The sequence below is a fragment of the Triturus cristatus genome, chromosome 2_1, assembly GCF_964204655.1.
Source record: "Triturus cristatus chromosome 2_1, aTriCri1.1, whole genome shotgun sequence".
Taxonomy (NCBI): Eukaryota; Metazoa; Chordata; class Amphibia; order Caudata; family Salamandridae; genus Triturus; species Triturus cristatus.
The window spans coordinates 80,573,988-80,597,853 of record NC_140581.1 but is presented as its reverse complement, the minus strand read 5'-3'; the positions used below and the strand labels follow the sequence as shown (position 1 = coordinate 80,597,853).

General features: G+C 65.4%; 1 protein-coding gene across 2 annotated transcripts in view; it reads left to right on the top strand.

The window, feature by feature from the left end:
• Positions 1-23,866, top strand: part of TESK1 (testis associated actin remodelling kinase 1) — a 500,668-nt gene that overhangs the window by 355,225 nt on the left and 121,577 nt on the right. The window lies entirely within an intron of this gene.

Genomic DNA, 23,866 nt, shown 5'->3' with positions numbered 1-23,866 from the left:
GAGGGTTACAGAACATACATTCAAGTATACGCGTTTGGCATGCTGGGCTTATAGAGGTTGCTGGCTGTCTTAGCAGGTACAGCTGGTGGTGATCATATTGCAGGCGGCTTGTAGGCCTGTGCGATGAGGTGGGCACAGTCGCTTAGTGATCTCGGATCCTGTTTGTACCGAAGAATATGCACGCCATTAACCTGTTTACCCCAGACATGCCCTTTGGCGTTCCCATGTATGTAAGTCAGGACATGCATCCTGAAACGGTCTCTCACTGAGGGAAGTCATGATTGGGCCATAGAAACAGAACGCAATCCTTGAACTTTACTGTGTAGACTTAGGCAGTAAGGGGCAGGACGTGAGCACTTTGCAGTTTTTGTGTAAATCAAGGGTAGGCGTTTGGTCATAGCATCAGACACGAAAGAAATAGGCAGACTTAGTGTCTACAGGCATTTTGATGCCCTAACAGGGTGATTTCTGCGCATAGGCTGTTGCTTATGGCTTCACCTGTCATGGCGATAAATCCATTGAACCAGCGGGCAGGTAAAGAGACCTAAAAAGCTTTCTCACCTTTACCTCAACTCTTTGAGACGGCGTTGCATTCACATACCTGTCCTGGACGGCATACATGATCTATCCTATAACATTTTTTAAAACATGCATTCTTATATGACGGACGACTGAATGAAGCCACAGGCGATCTTCAAGCCAAGGCGCACTCCTGAGAAGCGATGTCGTTCCGATGAGATCCCACCTGTACTTGGACTGTTTATTATACGTCACTTTCAGGATTTTTGGTGTGCGACTGCTTCTCTGTAACCCAGAAATGTGTCCAGAGCGAACCACACAATGGCCTTTGACACAAAAATACTTTCTGGCTAACCTGTTTCAATGCACTGAGTGGATTTGTGCCCAAGCAGAACTCCTCACCTAGTAATCCTTAGGAGTCTACACTTGGCGCGAGTTGAGGCTCACGTATGGTGATGCGCATACATAACGTTAAACTTCATATAAGCGATTGTAGGTTATCCTAAAGACCCGGTGTAGCAACTCTGCCTTTTCTGCATGGTCACCCAAGATTTTTCACCTTTTTCTTGACTCTATTTTGCTGGCCTTAGAACTCTGTGTACTTTTACCTCTGCTAGATAGGAGTAAAGTATCTGTGCTTCCTCCTTTAAGAATAGTGTAATTGGCTTGACTCCGATTAACATATTTAACTTGCCTACAAGTCCTTTGTAGATGGTGTAGGAAATGGACCCAGGGCCTGGACGTTTAATGCCACCTGTGGACTGCCGCACATACTGTGCCATCCGCAGAGTGGGCCTGTGACGCATGGCGTCTAGCCTACCACGGTTAGCCTGATTGCTGTCAAACCTGTCAAAATATCCCTCTTCTACAGGTGGGGACTGGTGAGAAGCCCGGATTTCAAGATTAGTAATTGCCCCCTAAGTACATCTTGTTGCCCACAAGGTTGAGTGCCTTTTATTTGAAAGTGTAACATGTGCGAAGTTAAAGCTGTGATGTTTGTTGGACAGGCCACATGAAGGGCTTGCTCCCTCCCCACATGACAGGGCCCAAGCCCCGGACCCCCAGGTGTTACCCACAAGAGCAACCCGCACCCCGTCTCCCGACGGAACTCCTGCCCCCGGACATCCATGTATCATGGGGCCGAACCACTACCGGCTCCCCCGGCCGGATCAGCCGCCATCTTGGACACTGCACCACGAGGCCGCGTGGCCTCAGCTCGACCCTAACCCTGGGCCTGGCCAGGCCCCGACATCCCGGCACCACCATCCACCCAGGAGGTGAACGGACCACTTGGCAGGTCAATGGGAGAAAGGGCTGTCGATGGCTCTCCCCCGCCAGGTGCCGATCGCCCTCCAGCTCCCCCGGGCGCTGGATCCACCCCCCTGCTGGGTGTCTGGACTCCCTCATCCCGGACCTTCCGACCTCCAAGCGCGAGGGTCCGGACATCAAAGGGCGCCAGACCTATATCTAGGGCAGCTCCAGAGCAGGAAGGCAGTTGTATCCTGGAGTCGAGAGACACCGAGAGAACTCAGCCTTGACGGACTACCGGCGCTGCCGTAGCCCTGCCTTGTGAACTATCGTCCTGCCTGCTGGCGCTGCCGCGGCCTTCTGCATCCTCCATCCTCGTCGGGACCTGCTGGCGCTGCCGCGGACCGTGTAACGACCACCTTCATCGGGACCTGCTGGCGCTGCCGCGGACCGTGTAACGACCACCTTTATCGGGACCTGCTGCCGCGGACCGTGTAACGACCACCTTCATCGGGACCTGCTGGCGCTGCCGCGGACCGTGTAACGACCACCTTCACCGGGACCTGCTGGCGCTGCCGCGGCCCGTCCAAAGCTAGAACATCGAGCTCGAGGATTGTGAGCTATCCATCAGACCATCTCAGCTACCAGATTGGTAACCAGACTGTCCCGCTACCCCCTTTCCCAAACCAAGAGACTAGAATCGAGGGGACCCCTGAGTCCAGACCTCCTTGTACCATTCCATCGTACCTTAAGAAATCGCTTATAAAGAACGTTAAATCCTATCCTTGTGTGGTGTATATCTGTGGGGGGGAAGTTACGCATCTGTACGATCGCTGGAGACGGCTCTCCCCGGAGACCTCTCCCCTTGTCCTCGGCCGACCCTCCCGGTCCGTCTAACATTGGTGGCCAGCGGCGCGATCCGAATCAACGCGTAATCGTACAGAGAGTAGCTCACCCCACGACAAAACCACGATGTCAACCAAAGAGAGCGGATCCACCGAGAAATTCCAGATGGATAAATTGGAAGAGTACAGCCATCGTGAATTGAAACAATTCTTCATGGAACTAGGCATTGCTACCACCGGCCTGAGTACCAAAGACGATTTTAAGCACGCCATTGAGTCGTGGGCAGAAACCGGGGTCGCCAGATCCCCAGACCGAAACGGTGCAGCATCGGAGAGGAACGCCACGGCTCCCGAGGAGCGAGGAACGGGCCTCTCGCAGGAAGAGATCCAAGAAAGAAAAAAAAACAGACTGCATGAGTTAGAAATGGCACGACTCAAAATGGACGGTGAACTAAAATTAGCCGAGCAAAAACTGAACCTAGAACATCTGCGGCTCCGAGAAGAACGGGAAGAAAAACAGAGGCAGAGAGAGCTCGAAGAAAAAAGATTAGCATACGAACACGAGCGCAAACTGGCAGAAATAGAACTACGGAAGCAGAACAAAGAACCGGAGGTGCCCGAGCGACCGCGCACCCCGGGAGCGACAGAAAAGAAAGTCCACATCCCCAAGGATGTCGTCCGAGAGTATGTCCGAGAGGACGACATACAACAGTGGTTCAAGGCCTACGAGATCGCCATGACCTCTCACCGGATCGATCGAAGTGACTGGGGAGCCGGCCTATGGGGGAGGTTCGTCGACGAAGGCCGCGATGCCCTGCTACAGCTCCCAGACCATCAGATGTCATCCTATGACCACATGAAGGCTGCCCTCCTCACCCGATATGGGCTCACACCTGAAATGTACCGCCAGAGGTTTCGGGACTGCACCCGGATCCCGGGTACAACTTGGGTGGAATATGTCAACTATTTCAGCCGAGCCTTCGAGGGTTGGATCAAGGGAAGCCACGTGACGACCTACGAGCAACTTTTCAATCTCATGGTGTGGGAGCACCTATCTAACAACTGCTTCGTCGAGCTCAGGCAGCACCTCCTCGACAGTAAATTGACTGACCCACGGCAACTCGCCGCCGAAGCTGACCGGTGGGAAAGCACCCGAGTGGGCCGGAGAGGGCCACACGAGCAGAACCGGAACAACCAAGGTCAGCACCGTCCCCGAGGAGGAGGAGGAGGCCAGGGGCGAGGGAGAGACACCGTCCCGGCCGCTCCCACTGCCAGCACCCCGCCCCCGGCCAGCCGGGGGAACCCCCCGATGCGCCCGGGGTTCCGAGCCAACGTCACGTGTCACCGATACCAGCGAGTCGGCCACTACGCCAATGACCCGAACTGTCCACAGAACCAAACTCCAAAACCCCGCCAGGTAGCTGCCGCCGCCCTGGGGGGAGAACAAATCTCCGAAGAACAAGAAGAATACGAGCAGGCACAACAAGAGTGGGAACCGGCCGCCATGGTTCTAGCGTGCCTAGGGGGAAAAGACATGGTCCCGCGGGCCCCCCTACCCGCCAACACCAGAAAATATAGCCAGTGGGTGAACATTAATGGGCGCCGGGCCGAAGCCCTACGTGACACAGGGGCCAGTGTGACGGCCGTCCGCTGTCACCTGGTAAAACCAGAGCAGATCCTGCCGAACATTCTCTGCCCCGTCCGCTCAGCCGACAATTCCGAGAGTCTATGTCGGATGGCCTGCGTCCCCTTCGAATGGGGAGGGGTCTCCGGCATGTTGAAGGTGACGGTCCGGGATGATGCCCCCGTGGACTGTCTCCTGGGGAATGATCTTGAGAGTTCCCCGTGGGCCGCCGTCGAAAGAAGAGAGCACCTGGGGATGCTGGGCCTCCCGGACTGGGCGTGCGTAACCACCCGGTCCATGGCCGCCCGTGCCATCCCCCGACCAGAAGAACCAGAATGGCCTGCACCTCCTCCCCCGATCGCTCCAGTAGAGGACACCGACTATACCGACCTCCCAGAACAAACCCCCAAAGGGGTCGCCCAGCCCCAGGACCTTCCCGGCCTGGCTCAGTGGCGTCAAGAAGGGGGGCCCACCCAGGAACAGTTCCGCCAAGAGCAGAAGACCTGTCCCTCCCTCGAGGGACTCCGCCAGCAAGCCATCGCCCAGAGCGCAGGGGACACCACCGGAGCCCATTGGGTCTATTGGGATAACGACCTGTTATACAGTGAACAGAGAATCGCGGAGTTAGGGGCCAGTCGAGTGCTGGTGGTGCCCCTCCGTTTCAGAGACTTCCTGTTGAATTTGGCCCACGATGTCCCTCTGGCTGGACACCTGGGCCAGGACAAAACCTACAGTCGCCTGGTGACCCACTTTTTCTGGCCGAAGATGCGAAACGACGTCCTCAACCACTGCCGGTCCTGCCCCACGTGCCAGGCCAGCGGGAAGAGCGGCCGCAAGCTCAAAGCACCTCTGCAACCCTTCCCAGTTGTCACCACCCCGTTCGAGAGGGTGGGAATAGACATTGTGGGGCCCCTGGACCCCCGCACAGCACAAGGACATCGGTTCATCCTGGTACTGGTGGACCACGCCACCCGCTACCCCGAGGCTGTGCCCCTGCGAACTGTAACAGCTCCGGTGGTCGGCCGGGCCTTAATGGGGATCTTCTCCCGGGTGGGCTTCCCCCGAGAAGTCGTCAGCGACCGAGGCACAAACTTTATTTCGAAATATATGAAGTCCCTCTGGCAACAGTGCGGGGTCACCTACCGATTCACGACCCCCTATCATCCTCAAGGAAACGGACTAGTTGAGCGATTCAACCGCACGCTCAAGGGAATGATTGGGGGATTGGAAGAGCCCCTCCGTCGCCAGTGGGATGTACTACTTCCGTGCCTCCTCTTCGCCTATCGAGAAGTTCCCCAGAAGTCCCTCGGTTTTAGCCCTTTCGAACTCTTGTACGGGCACCCTGTGCGAGGGCCCCTCAGCCTAGTCAAAGAAGGTTGGGAGATGGCCCCCCTAAAGACCCCTCCAGACGTCTTCAAGTACCTCCTGGCACTACGCAATCAGACCCGGCGATTCAGGGAAATGGCAAAAGCGAATCTTGAGGCCAGTCAGGAGGACATGAAAAAATGGTACGATCAAAATGCCTCCTCGGTCGAATTCGAACCTGGTCAACAAGTGTGGGTGATGTCCCCCACCGAACCATGTGCCTTGCAGGACAAGTGGACGGGGCCCTTCAAAGTGGTCGAACGCAAGAGCCCCGTCACCTATCTCATAGATATGGAGTCTCCCCGGAACCCCCTCCGGGTCCTCCACACCAACAGACTCAAACCCCACTTTGTGCGCTCGGAACTCAGCCTCCTGATGGCTACAGACAGTGGGGCGGAAGAAGACTCCGAGCCTCTCCCTGATCTCCTGAAGACTCAGGAGAAAGATGGTTCCGTGGACGGGGTCCGGCTCTCCGAGGCCCTCACCCCAGAGCAGCGCCAAGGCTGCCGGGACCTCCTGCTGCAGTTTGCTACTTTGTTTTCCCTCACCCCAGGGGTCACCCCCTGGTGCTTGCACGACGTGGACACTGGGGACAGTCCCCCTATCAGACACCGGGCATACCGCGTACCAGATCGGGTGCGGGCCTGCATCCAAGAGGAAGTGTCCAAGATGCTCACGCTCGGGGTCATCGAGCCCTCGGACAGCCCCTGGGCCAGCCCGGTCGTGCTGGTCCCCAAAGCTGCTGCCCCCGGCACCACTCCTGAACTCCGATTCTGCGTCGACTATCGGGGCTTGAATGCTGTCACCAGGACCGACGCTCATCCCATCCCCCGAGCGGATGAATTGATCGACCGCATGGGGGCTGCCCGCTACCTCAGCATCTTCGACCTGACAGCGGGCTACTGGCAGATCGGTCTCACACCCCGAGCCCAAGAGCGGTCCGCCTTTTCTACCCCCGATGGCCACTACCACTTCAAGGTCATGCCCTTCGGCATGAAGAATGCCCCCGCTACTTTTCAGCGACTAGTGAACCAGGTCTTGGCGGGGCTCGAAGAGTTCAGCGCCGCCTACCTGGACGATATCGCTGTGTACAGCCGCCACTGGTCCGACCACCTCCACCACCTCCGAGAGGTCCTGCAGGCCCTCCAGCGGGCCGGCCTCACAATCAAGGCCGGCAAGTGCCAAATTGGTCAGGGGTCTGTGACCTACCTCGGACACCAGGTGGGAAGCGGTCTGGTGGCCCCTCTGCAACTCAAAATCGCTGCCATCCAGTCCTGGCAACCCCCAGTCACGCAGACCGAGGTCCGAGCCTTCTTGGGACTCACCAGCTACTACCGGCGGTTCGTGAGGGACTATGGCAGCATTGTCGGGCCCCTCACGGGTCTCACGTCCAAAAACCACCCGAAGAAGATTAACTGGACCCCCGACTGTCAAGCGGCCTTCGAGAAACTGAAAGCCGCCCTGTGCACTGCCCCTGTGCTCCAGGCCCCCGATTACAGTCGGGAATTCATTGTGCAAACGGACGCCTCCGACCACGGCATCGGGGCGGTTCTCTCCCAGCTGAACCCCGAGGGTCTTGACCAGCCGGTGGCCTTCATCAGCAGACGCCTCCTGGCCCGAGAACAGCGCTGGAGCACAATCGAGAGGGAGGCCTTCGCAGTGGTGTGGGCCCTCAAAAAGCTCCGGCCCCATCTCTTCGGTACCCACTTCCGGGTGCAAACCGATCATCGACCCCTGCAGTGGCTAATGCAGATGCGGGGGGAAAACCCAAAACTATTGCGCTGGTCCATCTCCCTGCAGGGGATGGACTTCACTGTGGAACATCGACCGGGCCAAGACCACGCCAACGCAGATGGCCTGTCACGCTTTTTCCGCCTCGACGAGGAGAGTCCCCAAGAGGATGGGTGACTCTCCCCGCCTTCAGCTGGGGGGGACGCATGTTGGACAGGCCACATGAAGGGCTTGCTCCCTCCCCGCATGACAGGGCCCAAGCCCCGGACCCCCAGGTGTTACCCACAAGAGCAACCCGCACCCCATCTCCCGACGGAACTCCTGCCCCCGGACATCCATGTATCATGGGGCCGAACCACTACCGGCTCCCCCGGCCGGATCAGCCGCCATCTTGGACACTGCACCACGAGGCCGCGTGGCCTCAGCTCGACCCTAACCCTGGGCCTGGCCAGGCCCCGACATCCCGGCACCACCATCCACCCAGGAGGTGAACGGACCACTTGGCAGGTCAATGGGAGAAAGGGCTGTCGATGGCTCTCCCCCGCCAGGTGCCGATCGCCCTCCAGCTCCCCCGGGCGCTGGCTCCACCCCCCTGCTGGGTGTCTGGACTCCCTCATCCCGGACCTTCCGACCTCCAAGCGCGAGGGTCCGGATATCAAAGGGCGCCAGACCTATAACTAGGGCAGCTCCAGAGCAGGAAGGCAGTTGTATCCTGGAGTCGAGAGACACCGAGAGAACTCAGCCTTGACGGACTACCGGCGCTGCCGTAGCCCTGCCTTGTGAACTATCGTCCTGCCTGCCTGCTGGCGCTGCCGCGGCCTTCTGCATCCTCCATCCTCGTCGGGACCTGCTGGCGCTGCCGCGGACCGTGTAACGACCACCTTCATCGGGACCTGCTGGCGCTGCCGCGGACCGTGTAACGACCACCTTCATCGGGACCTGCTGGCGCTGCCGCGGACCGTGTAACGACCACCTTCACCGGGACCTGCTGGCGCTGCCGCGGCCCGTCCAAAGCTAGAACATCGAGCTCGAGGATTGTGAGCTATCCATCAGACCATCTCAGCTACCAGATTGGTAACCAGACTGTCCCGCTACCCCCTTTCCCAAACCAAGAGACTAGAATCGAGGGGACCCCTGAGTCCAGACCTCCTTGTACCATTCCATCGTACCTTAAGAAATCGCTTATAAAGAACGTTAAATCCTATCCTTGTGTGGTGTATATCTGTGAGGGGGAAGTTACGCATCTGTACGATCGCTGGAGACGGCTCTCCCCGGAGACCTCTCCCCTTGTCCTCGGCCGACCCTCCCGGTCCGTCTAACAATGTTCCTCCCCGGATGAACCCCCTCCCCCCCCAAGCTCTCTTCACTGGCAGGGTTCTCCAGGCTGTTGCTGAGCCATAGCCCTACACACGCATTATGCCCCAGTGCGGCTCCACTTTAGGAAAGAGCTGGAAATGTAACTCCTCACAGCGCGTTCACCGTCCACAGCTCTGCCTGCTCAGTTCTTTCAGACTTCAAGTTTGCCTCTGCCCATGTACAGCACTCCGATGCCTCCTGCAAGGCTGGCACTCTAGCAATGCCAGATACAGACTTGGCGGAAGAAACAGGTCTGTCCGCTTGGAGCTTCTCCGCAGCAGCAGCTCCCGCTCAGTGGTTCCGACCCCCTCTTCAGAGACAGCCTCCCGCCCCGTCCTCTGTTTCACAGACAGCCTCCCGCCCCGTCCTCGGTTTCACAGACAGCCGCCTCCCGCCCCGTCCTCGGTTTCACAGACAGCCGCCTCCCGCCCCGTCCTCGGTTTCACAGACAGCCGCCTCCCGCCCCGTCCTCGGTTTCACAGACAGCCGCCTCCCGCCCCGTCCTCGGTTTCACAGACAGCCTCCCGCCCCGTGCTCGGTTTCACAGACAGCCTCCCGCCCCGTGCTCGGTTTCACAGACAGCCTCCCGCCCCGTGCTCGGTTTCACAGACAGCCTCCCGCCCCGTGCTCGGTTTCACAGACAGCCTCCCGCCCCGTGCTCGGTTTCACAGACAGCCTCCCGCCCCGTGCTCGGTTTCACAGACAGCCTCCCGCCCCGTGCTCGGTTTCACAGACAGCCTCCCGCCCCGTGCTCGGTTTCACAGACAGCCTCCCGCCCCGTGCTCGGTTTCACAGACAGCCTCCCGCCCCGTGCTCGGTTTCACAGACAGCCTCCCGCCCCGTGCTCGGTTTCACAGACAGCCTCCCGCCCCGTGCTCGGTTTCACAGACAGCCTCCCGCCCCGTGCTCGGTTTCACAGACAGCCTCCCGCCCCGTGCTCGGTTTCACAGACAGCCTCCCGCCCCGTGCTCGGTTTCACAGACAGCCTCCCGCCCCGTGCTCGGTTTCACAGACAGCCTCCCGCCCCGTGCTCGGTTTCACAGACAGCCTCCCGCCCCGTGCTCGGTTTCACAGACAGCCTCCCGCCCCGTGCTCGGTTTCACAGACAGCCTCCCGCCCCGTGCTCGGTTTCACAGACAGCCTCCCGCCCCGTGCTCGGTTTCACAGACAGCCTCCCGCCCCGTGCTCGGTTTCACAGACAGCCTCCCGCCCCGTGCTCGGTTTCACAGACAGCCTCCCGCCCCGTGCTCGGTTTCACAGACAGCCTCCCGCCCCGTGCTCGGTTTCACAGACAGCCTCCCGCCCCGTGCTCGGTTTCACAGACAGCCTCCCGCCCCGTGCTCGGTTTCACAGACAGCCTCCCGCCCCGTGCTCGGTTTCACAGACAGCCTCCCGCCCCGTGCTCGGTTTCACAGACAGCCTCCCGCCCCGTGCTCGGTTTCACAGACAGCCTCCCGCCCCGTGCTCGGTTTCACAGACAGCCTCCCGCCCCGCCCCGTGCTCGGTTTCACAGACAGCCTCCCGCCCCGCCCCGTGCTCGGTTTCACAGACAGCCTCCCGCCCCGCCCCGTGCTCGGTTTCACAGACAGCCTCCCGCCCCGCCCCGTGCTCGGTTTCACAGACAGCCTCCCGCCCCGCCCCGTGCTCGGTTTCACAGACAGCCTCCCGCCCCGCCCCGTGCTCGGTTTCACAGACAGCCTCCCGCCCCGCCCCGTGCTCGGTTTCACAGACAGCCTCCCGCCCCGCCCCGTGCTCGGTTTCACAGACAGCCTCCCGCCCCGCCCCGTGCTCGGTTTCACAGACAGCCTCCCGCCCCGCCCCGTGCTCGGTTTCACAGACAGCCTCCCGCCCCGCCCCGTGCTCGGTTTCACAGACAGCCTCCCGCCCCGCCCCGTGCTCGGTTTCACAGACAGCCTCCCGCCCCGCCCCGTGCTCGGTTTCACAGACAGCCTCCCGCCCCGCCCCGTGCTCGGTTTCACAGACAGCCTCCCGCCCCGCCCCGTGCTCGGTTTCACAGACAGCCTCCCGCCCCGCCCCGTGCTCGGTTTCACAGACAGCCTCCCGCCCCGCCCCGTGCTCGGTTTCACAGACAGCCTCCCGCCCCGCCCCGTGCTCGGTTTCACAGACAGCCTCCCGCCCCGCCCCGTGCTCGGTTTCACAGACAGCCTCCCGCCCCGCCCCGTGCTCGGTTTCACAGACAGCCTCCCGCCCCGCCCCGTGCTCGGTTTCACAGACAGCCTCCCGCCCCGCCCCGTGCTCGGTTTCACAGACAGCCTCCCGCCCCGCCCCGTGCTCGGTTTCACAGACAGCCTCCCGCCCCGCCCCGTGCTCGGTTTCACAGACAGCCTCCCGCCCCGCCCCGTGCTCGGTTTCACAGACAGCCTCCCGCCCCGCCCCGTGCTCGGTTTCACAGACAGCCTCCCGCCCCGTGCTCGGTTTCACAGACAGCCTCCCGCCCCGTGCTCGGTTTCACAGACAGCCTCCCGCCCCGTGCTCGGTTTCACAGACAGCCTCCCGCCCCGTGCTCGGTTTCACAGACAGCCTCCCGCCCCGTGCTCGGTTTCACAGACAGCCTCCCGCCCCGTGCTCGGTTTCACAGACAGCCTCCCGCCCCGTGCTCGGTTTCACAGACAGCCTCCCGCCCCGTGCTCGGTTTCACAGACAGCCTCCCGCCCCGTGCTCGGTTTCACAGACAGCCTCCCGCCCCGTGCTCGGTTTCACAGACAGCCTCCCGCCCCGTGCTCGGTTTCACAGACAGCCTCCCGCCCCGTGCTCGGTTTCACAGACAGCCTCCCGCCCCGTGCTCGGTTTCACAGACAGCCTCCCGCCCCGTGCTCGGTTTCACAGACAGCCTCCCGCCCCGTGCTCGGTTTCACAGACAGCCTCCCGCCCCGTGCTCGGTTTCACAGACAGCCTCCCGCCCCGTGCTCGGTTTCACAGACAGCCTCCCGCCCCGTGCTCGGTTTCACAGACAGCCTCCCGCCCCGTGCTCGGTTTCACAGACAGCCTCCCGCCCCGTGCTCGGTTTCACAGACAGCCTCCCGCCCCGCCCCGTGCTCGGTTTCACAGACAGCCTCCCGCCCCGCCCCGTGCTCGGTTTCACAGACAGCCTCCCGCCCCGCCCCGTGCTCGGTTTCACAGACAGCCTCCCGCCCCGCCCCGTGCTCGGTTTCACAGACAGCCTCCCGCCCCGCCCCGTGCTCGGTTTCACAGACAGCCTCCCGCCCCGCCCCGTGCTCGGTTTCACAGACAGCCTCCCGCCCCGCCCCGTGCTCGGTTTCACAGACAGCCTCCCGCCCCGCCCCGTGCTCGGTTTCACAGACAGCCTCCCGCCCCGCCCCGTGCTCGGTTTCACAGACAGCCTCCCGCCCCGCCCCGTGCTCGGTTTCACAGACAGCCTCCCGCCCCGCCCCGTGCTCGGTTTCACAGACAGCCTCCCGCCCCGCCCCGTGCTCGGTTTCACAGACAGCCTCCCGCCCCGCCCCGTGCTCGGTTTCACAGACAGCCTCCCGCCCCGCCCCGTGCTCGGTTTCACAGACAGCCTCCCGCCCCGCCCCGTGCTCGGTTTCACAGACAGCCTCCCGCCCCGCCCCGTGCTCGGTTTCACAGACAGCCTCCCGCCCCGCCCCGTGCTCGGTTTCACAGACAGCCTCCCGCCCCGCCCCGTGCTCGGTTTCACAGACAGCCTCCCGCCCCGCCCCGTGCTCGGTTTCACAGACAGCCTCCCGCCCCGCCCCGTGCTCGGTTTCACAGACAGCCTCCCGCCCCGCCCCGTGCTCGGTTTCACAGACAGCCTCCCGCCCCGCCCCGTGCTCGGTTTCACAGACAGCCTCCCGCCCCGCCCCGTGCTCGGTTTCACAGACAGCCTCCCGCCCCGCCCCGTGCTCGGTTTCACAGACAGCCTCCCGCCCCGCCCCGTGCTCGGTTTCACAGACAGCCTCCCGCCCCGCCCCGTGCTCGGTTTCACAGACAGCCTCCCGCCCCGCCCCGTGCTCGGTTTCACAGACAGCCTCCCGCCCCGCCCCGTGCTCGGTTTCACAGACAGCCTCCCGCCCCGCCCCGTGCTCGGTTTCACAGACAGCCTCCCGCCCCGCCCCGTGCTCGGTTTCACAGACAGCCTCCCGCCCCGCCCCGTGCTCGGTTTCACAGACAGCCTCCCGCCCCGCCCCGTGCTCGGTTTCACAGACAGCCTCCCGCCCCGCCCCGTGCTCGGTTTCACAGACAGCCTCCCGCCCCGCCCCGTGCTCGGTTTCACAGACAGCCTCCCGCCCCGCCCCGTGCTCGGTTTCACAGACAGCCTCCCGCCCCGCCCCGTGCTCGGTTTCACAGACAGCCTCCCGCCCCGCCCCGTGCTCGGTTTCACAGACAGCCTCCCGCCCCGCCCCGTGCTCGGTTTCACAGACAGCCTCCCGCCCCGCCCCGTGCTCGGTTTCACAGACAGCCTCCCGCCCCGCCCCGTGCTCGGTTTCACAGACAGCCTCCCGCCCCGCCCCGTGCTCGGTTTCACAGACAGCCTCCCGCCCCGCCCCGTGCTCGGTTTCACAGACAGCCTCCCGCCCCGCCCCGTGCTCGGTTTCACAGACAGCCTCCCGCCCCGCCCCGTGCTCGGTTTCACAGACAGCCTCCCGCCCCGCCCCGTGCTCGGTTTCACAGACAGCCTCCCGCCCCGCCCCGTGCTCGGTTTCACAGACAGCCTCCCGCCCCGCCCCGTGCTCGGTTTCACAGACAGCCTCCCGCCCCGCCCCGTGCTCGGTTTCACAGACAGCCTCCCGCCCCGCCCCGTGCTCGGTTTCACAGACAGCCTCCCGCCCCGCCCCGTGCTCGGTTTCACAGACAGCCTCCCGCCCCGCCCCGTGCTCGGTTTCACAGACAGCCTCCCGCCCCGTGCTCGGTTTCACAGACAGCCTCCCGCCCCGTGCTCGGTTTCACAGACAGCCTCCCGCCCCGTGCTCGGTTTCACAGACAGCCTCCCGCCCCGTGCTCGGTTTCACAGACAGCCTCCCGCCCCGTGCTCGGTTTCACAGACAGCCTCCCGCCCCGTGCTCGGTTTCACAGACAGCCTCCCGCCCCCGTGCTCGGTTTCACAGACAGCCTCCCGCCCGCGTGCTCGGTTTCACAGACAGCCTCCCGCCCCGTGCTCGGTTTCACAGACAGCCTCCCGCCCCGCCCCGTGCTCGGTTTCACAGACAGCCTCCCGCCCCGCCCCGTGCTCGGTTTCACAGACAGCCTCCCGCCCCGCCCCGTGCTCGGTTTCACAGACAGCCTCCCGCCCCGCCCCGTGCTCGGTTTCACAGACAGCCTCCCGCCCCGCCCCGTGCTCGGTTTCACAGACAGCCTCCCGCCCCGCCCCGTGCTCGGTTTCACAGACAGCCTCCCGCCCCGCCCCGTGCTCGGTTTCACAGACAGCCTCCCGCCCCGCCCCGTGCTCGGTTTCACAGACAGCCTCCCGCCCCGCCCCGTGCTCGGTTTCACAGACAGCCTCCCGCCCCGCCCCGTGCTCGGTTTCACAGACAGCCTCCCGCCCCGCCCCGTGCTCGGTTTCACAGACAGCCTCCCGCCCCGCCCCGTGCTCGGTTTCACAGACAGCCTCCCGCCCCGCCCCGTGCTCGGTTTCACAGACAGCCTCCCGCCCCGCCCCGTGCTCGGTTTCACAGACAGCCTCCCGCCCCGCCCCGTGCTCGGTTTCACAGACAGCCTCCCGCCCCGCCCCGTGCTCGGTTTCACAGACAGCCTCCCGCCCCGCCCCGTGCTCGGTTTCACAGACAGCCTCCCGCCCCGCCCCGTGCTCGGTTTCACAGACAGCCTCCCGCCCCGCCCCGTGCTCGGTTTCACAGACAGCCTCCCGCCCCGCCCCGTGCTCGGTTTCACAGACAGCCTCCCGCCCCGCCCCGTGCTCGGTTTCACAGACAGCCTCCCGCCCCGCCCCGTGCTCGGTTTCACAGACAGCCTCCCGCCCCGCCCCGTGCTCGGTTTCACAGACAGCCTCCCGCCCCGCCCCGTGCTCGGTTTCACAGACAGCCTCCCGCCCCGCCCCGTGCTCGGTTTCACAGACAGCCTCCCGCCCCGCCCCGTGCTCGGTTTCACAGACAGCCTCCCGCCCCGCCCCGTGCTCGGTTTCACAGACAGCCTCCCGCCCCGCCCCGTGCTCGGTTTCACAGACAGCCTCCCGCCCCGCCCCGTGCTCGGTTTCACAGACAGCCTCCCGCCCCGCCCCGTGCTCGGTTTCACAGACAGCCTCCCGCCCCGCCCCGTGCTCGGTTTCACAGACAGCCTCCCGCCCCGCCCCGTGCTCGGTTTCACAGACAGCCTCCCGCCCCGCCCCGTGCTCGGTTTCACAGACAGCCTCCCGCCCCGCCCCGTGCTCGGTTTCACAGACAGCCTCCCGCCCCGCCCCGTGCTCGGTTTCACAGACAGCCTCCCGCCCCGCCCCGTGCTCGGTTTCACAGACAGCCTCCCGCCCCGCCCCGTGCTCGGTTTCACAGACAGCCTCCCGCCCCGCCCCGTGCTCGGTTTCACAGACAGCCTCCCGCCCCGCCCCGTGCTCGGTTTCACAGACAGCCTCCCGCCCCGCCCCGTGCTCGGTTTCACAGACAGCCTCCCGCCCCGCCCCGTGCTCGGTTTCACAGACAGCCTCCCGCCCCGCCCCGTGCTCGGTTTCACAGACAGCCTCCCGCCCCGCCCCGTGCTCGGTTTCACAGACAGCCTCCCGCCCCGCCCCGTGCTCGGTTTCACAGACAGCCTCCCGCCCCGCCCCGTGCTCGGTTTCACAGACAGCCTCCCGCCCCGCCCCGTGCTCGGTTTCACAGACAGCCTCCCGCCCCGCCCCGTGCTCGGTTTCACAGACAGCCTCCCGCCCCGCCCCGTGCTCGGTTTCACAGACAGCCTCCCGCCCCGCCCCGTGCTCGGTTTCACAGACAGCCTCCCGCCCCGCCCCGTGCTCGGTTTCACAGACAGCCTCCCGCCCCGCCCCGTGCTCGGTTTCACAGACAGCCTCCCGCCCCGCCCCGTGCTCGGTTTCACAGACAGCCTCCCGCCCCGCCCCGTGCTCGGTTTCACAGACAGCCTCCCGCCCCGCCCCGTGCTCGGTTTCACAGACAGCCTCCCGCCCCGCCCCGTGCTCGGTTTCACAGACAGCCTCCCGCCCCGCCCCGTGCTCGGTTTCACAGACAGCCTCCCGCCCCGCCCCGTGCTCGGTTTCACAGACAGCCTCCCGCCCCGCCCCGTGCTCGGTTTCACAGACAGCCTCCCGCCCCGCCCCGTGCTCGGTTTCACAGACAGCCTCCCGCCCCGCCCCGTGCTCGGTTTCACAGACAGCCTCCCGCCCCGCCCCGTGCTCGGTTTCACAGACAGCCTCCCGCCCCGCCCCGTGCTCGGTTTCACAGACAGCCTCCCGCCCCGCCCCGTGCTCGGTTTCACAGACAGCCTCCCGCCCCGCCCCGTGCTCGGTTTCACAGACAGCCTCCCGCCCCGCCCCGTGCTCGGTTTCACAGACAGCCTCCCGCCCCGCCCCGTGCTCGGTTTCACAGACAGCCTCCCGCCCCGCCCCGTGCTCGGTTTCACAGACAGCCTCCCGCCCCGCCCCGTGCTCGGTTTCACAGACAGCCTCCCGCCCCGCCCCGTGCTCGGTTTCACAGACAGCCTCCCGCCCCGCCCCGTGCTCGGTTTCACAGACAGCCTCCCGCCCCGCCCCGTGCTCGGTTTCACAGACAGCCTCCCGCCCCGCCCCGTGCTCGGTTTCACAGACAGCCTCCCGCCCCGCCCCGTGCTCGGTTTCACAGACAGCCTCCCGCCCCGCCCCGTGCTCGGTTTCACAGACAGCCTCCCGCCCCGCCCCGTGCTCGGTTTCACAGACAGCCTCCCGCCCCGCCCCGTGCTCGGTTTCACAGACAGCCTCCCGCCCCGCCCCGTGCTCGGTTTCACAGACAGCCTCCCGCCCCGCCCCGTGCTCGGTTTCACAGACAGCCTCCCGCCCCGCCCCGTGCTCGGTTTCACAGACAGCCTCCCGCCCCGCCCCGTGCTCGGTTTCACAGACAGCCTCCCGCCCCGCCCCGTGCTCGGTTTCACAGACAGCCTCCCGCCCCGCCCCGTGCTCGGTTTCACAGACAGCCTCCCGCCCCGCCCCGTGCTCGGTTTCACAGACAGCCTCCCGCCCCGCCCCGTGCTCGGTTTCACAGACAGCCTCCCGCCCCGCCCCGTGCTCGGTTTCACAGACAGCCTCCCGCCCCGCCCCGTGCTCGGTTTCACAGACAGCCTCCCGCCCCGCCCCGTGCTCGGTTTCACAGACAGCCTCCCGCCCCGCCCCGTGCTCGGTTTCACAGACAGCCTCCCGCCCCGCCCCGTGCTCGGTTTCACAGACAGCCTCCCGCCCCGCCCCGTGCTCGGTTTCACAGACAGCCTCCCGCCCCGCCCCGTGCTCGGTTTCACAGACAGCCTCCCGCCCCGCCCCGTGCTCGGTTTCACAGACAGCCTCCCGCCCCGCCCCGCGCTCGGTTTCACAGACAGCCTCCCGCCCCGCCCCGCGCTCGGTTTCACAGACAGCCTCCCGCCCCGCCCCGCGCTCGGTTTCACAGACAGCCTCCCGCCCCGCCCCGCGCTCGGTTTCACAGACAGCCTCCCGCCCCGCCCCGCGCTCGGTTTCACAGACAGCCTCCCGCCCCGCCCCGCGCTCGGTTTCACAGACAGCCTCCCGCCCCGCCCCGCGCTCGGTTTCACAGACAGCCTCCCGCCCCGCCCCGCGCTCGGTTTCACAGACAGCCTCCCGCCCCGCCCCGCGCTCGGTTTCACAGACAGCCTCCCGCCCCGCCCCGCGCTCGGTTTCACAGACAGCCTCCCGCCCCGCCCCGCGCTCGGTTTCACAGACAGCCTCCCGCCCCGCCCTCGGTTTCACAGACAGCCTCCCGCCCCGCCCCGCCCTCGGTTTCACAGACAGCCCCCCGCCCCGCCCTCGGTTTCACAGACAGCCCCCCGCCCCCGGTTTCACAGACAGCCCCCCGCCCCCGGTTTCACAGACAGCCTCCCGCCCCCGGTTTCACAGACAGCCTCCCGCCCCGCCCTCGGTTTCACAGACAGCCTCCCGCCCCGCCCTCGGTTTCACAGACAGCCTCCCGCCCCGCCCTCGGTTTCACAGACAGCCCCCCGCCCCCGGTTTCACAGACAGCCCCCCGCCCTCGGTTTCACAGACAGCCCCCCGCCCCGCCCTCGGTTTCACAGACAGCCCCCCGCCCCGCCCTCGGTTTCACAGACAGCCCCCCGCCCTCGGTTTCACAGACAGCCCCCCGCCCCGCCCTCGGTTTCACAGACAGCCCCCCGCCCCGCCCTCGGTTTCACAGACAGCCCCCCGCCCCGCCCTCGGTTTCACAGACAGCCCCCCGCCCCGCCCTCGGTTTCACAGACAGCCCCCCGCCCCGCCCTCGGTTTCACAGACAGCCCCCCGCCCCGCCCTCGGTTTCACAGACAGCCCCCCGCCCCGCCCTCGGTTTCACAGACAGCCCCCCGCCCCGCCCTCGGTTTCACAGACAGCCCCCCGCCCTCGGTTTCACAGACAGCCTCCCGCCCCGCCCCGCCCCGGGTTTCACAGACAGCCTCCCGCCCCGCCCCGCCCCGGGTTTCACAGACAGCCTCCCGCCCCGCCCCGCCCCGGGTTTCACAGACAGCCTCCCGCCCCGCCCCGCCCCGGGTTTCACAGACAGCCTCCCGCCCCGCCCCGCCCCGGGTTTCACAGACAGCCTCCCGCCCCGCCCCGCCCCGGGTTTCACAGACAGCCTCCCGCCCCGCCCCGCCCCGGGTTTCACAGACAGCCTCCCGCCCCGCCCCGCCCCGGGTTTCACAGACAGCCTCCCGCCCCGCCCCGCCCCGGGTTTCACAGACAGCCTCCCGCCCCGCCCCGCCCCGGGTTTCACAGACAGCCTCCCGCCCCGCCCCGCCCCCGGTTTCACAGACAGCCTCCCGCCCCGCCCTCGGTTTCACAGACAGCCTCCCGCCCCGCCCTCGGTTTCACAGACAGCCTCCCGCCCCGCCCTCGGTTTCACAGACAGCCCCCCGCCCCGCCCTCGGTTTCACAGACAGCCCCCCGCCCCGCCCTCGGTTTCACAGACAGCCCCCCGCCCCGCCCTCGGTTTCACAGACAGCCCCCCGCCCCGCCCTCGGTTTCACAGACAGCCCCCCCGCCCCGCCCTCGGTTTCACAGACAGCCCCCCGCCCCGCCCTCGGTTTCACAGACAGCCTCCCGCCCCGGTTTCACAGACAGCCTCCCGCCCCGCCCCGCCCTCGGTTTCACAGACAGCCCCCCGCCCCGCCCTCGGTTTCACAGACAGCCCCCCGCCCCGCCCCCGGTTTCACAGACAGCCTCCCGCCCCGCCCTCGGTTTCACAGACAGCCTCCCGCCCCGCCCTCGGTTTCACAGACAGCCTCCCGCCCCGCCCTCGGTTTCACAGACAGCCTCCCGCCCCGCCCCGCCCTCGGTTTCACAGACAGCCTCCCGCCCCGCCCCGCCCTCGGTTTCACAGACAGCCTCCCGCCCCGCCCCGCCCTCGGTTTCACAGACAGCCTCCCGCCCCGCCCTCGGTTTCACAGACAGCCTCCCGCCCCGCCCCGCCCTCGGTTTCACAGACAGCCTCCCGCCCCGCCCCGCCCTCGGTTTCACAGACAGCCTCCCGCCCCGCCCCGCCCTCGGTTTCACAGACAGCCTCCCGCCCCGCCCCGCCCTCGGTTTCACAGACAGCCTCCCGCCCCGCCCTCGGTTTCACAGACAGCCTCCCGCCCCGCCCCGCCCTCGGTTTCACAGACAGCCTCCCGCCCCGCCCCGCCCTCGGTTTCACAGACAGCCCCCCGCCCCGCCCTCGGTTTCACAGACAGCCTCCCGCCCCGCCCCGCCCTCGGTTTCACAGACAGCCCCCCGCCCCGCCCTCGGTTTCACAGACAGCCCCCCGCCCCGCCCTCGGTTTCACAGACAGCCTCCCGCCCCGCCCCCGGTTTCACAGACAGCCTCCCGCCCCGCCCTCGGTTTCACAGACAGCCTCCCGCCCCGCCCTCGGTTTCACAGACAGCCTCCCGCCCCGGGTTTCACAGACAGCCTCCCGCCCCGCCCTCGGTTTCACAGACAGCCTCCCGCCCCGGGTTTCACAGACAGCCTCCCGCCCCGCCTTCACAGACAGCCTCCCGCCCCGCCCTCGGTTTCACAGACAGCCTCCCGCCCCGCCCTCGGTTTCACAGACAGCCTCCCGCCCCGCCCTCGGTTTCACAGACAGCCTCCCGCCCCGCCCTCGGTTTCACAGACAGCCTCCCGCCCCGCCCTCGGTTTCACAGACAGCCTCCCGCCCCGCCCTCGGTTTCACAGACAGCCTCCCGCCCCGCCCTCGGTTTCACAGACAGCCTCCCGCCCCGCCCTCGGTTTCACAGACAGCCTCCCGCCCCGCCCTCGGTTTCACAGACAGCCTCCCGCCCCGCCCTCGGTTTCACAGACAGCCTCCCGCCCCGCCCTCGGTTTCACAGACAGCCTCCCGCCCCGCCCTCGGTTTCACAGACAGCCTCCCGCCCCGCCCTCGGTTTCACAGACAGCCTCCCGCCCCGCCCTCGGTTTCACAGACAGCCTCCCGCCCCGCCCTCGGTTTCACAGACAGCCTCCCGCCCCGCCCTCGGTTTCACAGACAGCCTCCCGCCCCGCCCTCGGTTTCACAGACAGCCTCCCGCCCCGCCCTCGGTTTCACAGACAGCCTCCCGCCCCGCCCTCGGTTTCACAGACAGCCTCCCGCCCCGCCCTCGGTTTCACAGACAGCCTCCCGCCCCGCCCTCGGTTTCACAGACAGCCTCCCGCCCCGCCCTCGGTTTCACAGACAGCCTCCCGCCCCGCCCTCGGTTTCACAGACAGCCTCCCGCCCCGCCCTCGGTTTCACAGACAGCCTCCCGCCCCGCCCTCGGTTTCACAGACAGCCTCCCGCCCCGCCCTCGGTTTCACAGACAGCCTCCCGCCCCGCCCTCGGTTTCACAGACAGCCTCCCGCCCCGCCCTCGGTTTCACAGACAGCCTCCCGCCCCGCCCTCGGTTTCACAGACAGCCTCCCGCCCCGCCCTCGGTTTCACAGACAGCCTCCCGCCCCGCCCTCGGTTTCACAGACAGCCTCCCGCCCCGCCCTCGGTTTCACAGACAGCCTCCCGCCCCGCCCTCGGTTTCACAGACAGCCTCCCGCCCCGCCCTCGGTTTCACAGACAGCCTCCCGCCCCGCCCTCGGTTTCACAGACAGCCTCCCGCCCCGCCCTCGGTTTCACAGACAGCCTCCCGCCCCGCCCTCGGTTTCACAGACAGCCTCCCGCCCCGCCCTCGGTTTCACAGACAGCCTCCCGCCCCGCCCTCGGTTTCACAGACAGCCTCCCGCCCCGCCCTCGGTTTCACAGACAGCCTCCCGCCCCGCCCTCGGTTTCACAGACAGCCTCCCGCCCCGCCCTCGGTTTCACAGACAGCCTCCCGCCCCGCCCTCGGTTTCACAGACAGCCTCCCGCCCCGCCCTCGGTTTCACAGACAGCCTCCCGCCCCGCCCTCGGTTTCACAGACAGCCTCCCGCCCCGCCCTCGGTTTCACAGACAGCCTCCCGCCCCGCCCCGCCCCCGGTTTCACAGACAGCCTCCCGCCCCGCCCCGCCCCCGGTTTCACAGACAGCCTCCCGCCCCGCCCCCGGTTTCACAGACAGCCTCCCGCCCCGCCCCCGGTTTCACAGACAGCCTCCCGCCCCGCCCCGCCCCCGGTTTCACAGACAGCCTCCCGCCCCGCCCCGCCCCCGGTTTCACAGACAGCCTCCCGCCCCGCCCCGCCCCCGGTTTCACAGACAGCCTCCCGCCCCGCCCCGCCCCCGGTTTCACAGACAGCCTCCCGCCCCGCCCCGCCCCCGGTTTCACAGACAGCCTCCCGCCCCGCCCCGCCCCCGGTTTCACAGACAGCCTCCCGCCCCGCCCCGCCCCCGGTTTCACAGACAGCCTCCCGCCCCGCCCCGCCCCCGGTTTCACAGACAGCCTCCCGCCCCGCCCCGCCCCCGGTTTCACAGACAGCCTCCCGCCCCGCCCCGCCCCCGGTTTCACAGACAGCCTCCCGCCCCGCCCCGCCCCCGGTTTCACAGACAGCCTCCCGCCCCGCCCCGCCCCCGGTTTCACAGACAGCCTCCCGCCCCGCCCCGCCCCCGGTTTCACAGACAGCCTCCCGCCCCGCCCCGCCCCCGGTTTCACAGACTGAGTCCCAAGTTGGACATCTCCACCGGGTGAAGGCGCTGTGACAGTATGTGAGTAAGGCGACACCAGCCCGGGTGAGAACATTTGACTCCCACACCCCCACCCCGAAGCTTTTCCTGCGAAAATAAACTGCTTGAGCGAGACCACGCGGAACGCTGATCCGACTCCGGTGAGACCTTCCCCCTGTGCTACATCTATCAGGGGGGTGAGCAGGGGTTCATTTAGTGTCCTCAAATAATCCGGTTTCATACAGTAGACATAGACGGCCCAAAATGACCCAGCCATGTTCTAGCCTCTGCTATGGGATGCTACAAAAGCTTAGGATCGATTCAATCATTTCAGTGCTTAACTGGTGAATTATCCGCAACCTGCTGCTCGTGACGCCCTTTTCCACTGCATGTCCTGGGCTGATGACATCTGCAGTGGCACAACAGCGAGAAGAGAGCATGCAGCGAGAAGAGAGCATGCAGCGAGAAGAGAGCATGCAGCGAGAAGAGAGCATGCAGCGAGAACATGGCACAGCAGCGTGAAGGTAGCATGCAGCGAGAACACGGCACAGCAGCGAGAAGAGAGCATGCAGCGAGAAGAGAGCATGCAGCGAGAAGAGAGCATGCAGCGAGAAGAGAGCATGCAGCGAGAACATGGCACAGCAGCGTGAAGGTAGCATGCAGCGAGAACACGGCACAGCAGCGAGAAGAGAGCATGCTGCGAAAACACGGCACAACAGCGAGAACATGGCACAGCAGCAAGAAGAGAGCATGCAGGGAGAAGAGAGCATGCAGGGAGAAGAGAGCATGAAGCGAGAACTCAGCACAGCAACGAGAAGAGAGCATGCAGCGAGAAGAGAGCATGCAGCGAGAACACGGCACAGCAGCGTGAAGGTAGCATGCAGCGATAACACGGCACAGCAACGAGAAGAGAGCATGCGGCGAGGAGAGAGCATGCGGCGAGGAGAGAGCATGCGGCGAGGAGAGAGCATGCGGCGAGGAGAGAGCATGCGGCGAGAAGAGAGCATGCCATGCAGGGAGAAGAGAGCATGCGGCGAGGAGAGAGCATGCGGCGAGGAGAGAGCATGCAGCGAGGAGAGAGCATGCAGCGAGAAGAGAGCATGCAGCGAGAAGAGAGCATGCAGCGAGAAGAGAGCATGCAGCGAGAAGAGAGCATAGCAGCGAGAAGGGAGCACGCAGCGAGAATACGGGAGTCTGTTCGGCGTCGCTGTGTTGGTGCTGAGGGGATGAGTGAGCAGGGCATGTGCGCTGTGATATCAAGTTCCCACTGGAAGACGTGGTGCTGACCTTGGGGGATGAAGCACTGTTTCTTGGAAAAATAAATAAATTAAACAGATGGAATTTAGCACGAAGACATCATTGGTGAGAACAGAAAACATTGATCCTGCGCTGAATGAATCTATAACCTGTTCGTGCATCATTGAGCTGTAGACGCTGATGCGGTTAATCTCAAAACTCCGCACAAATAGACGTGTAGAGCGAGAGTGGAAGAGCCTCACTTTTGAGCTTGGGGACGGGCTCCTTTCTTTGCATTGAGGAGCCAAGGGTCTGATGTGTGGGGCTGGTGGGACTCTGATAGGGTGGCGGGGTACCCGCCTGCCAAATGGAGAAATGTCCGCCAACCCGGCGGACGTTTCTCCCAGTTACAGGAACTGCCGTCAGGGCGGGTCCGTGAATGGTTCGGAACTTTGCATTGTTGAAAAGAAAAAGACACACACAGTCCCCTGCTTCAGCATGGTAGTTACCGCCCAAGGTGAGGGGGGCGTTAGGCACGTCACTGCCCCTTCCCCAGGGTTTTCCTGGCGTTCATAGAGGCCAACCATGGTGAGGGGGGTGGGGTATAGCCATGGCAGAGGGCCATGGTCACATCAAAGGTCAGCCGCAGACCGTTGTATTGGCGGGAAGCATACTCCATCATGAATGATTCCCGCCAATATATACAGCGGGGCTCAGTCT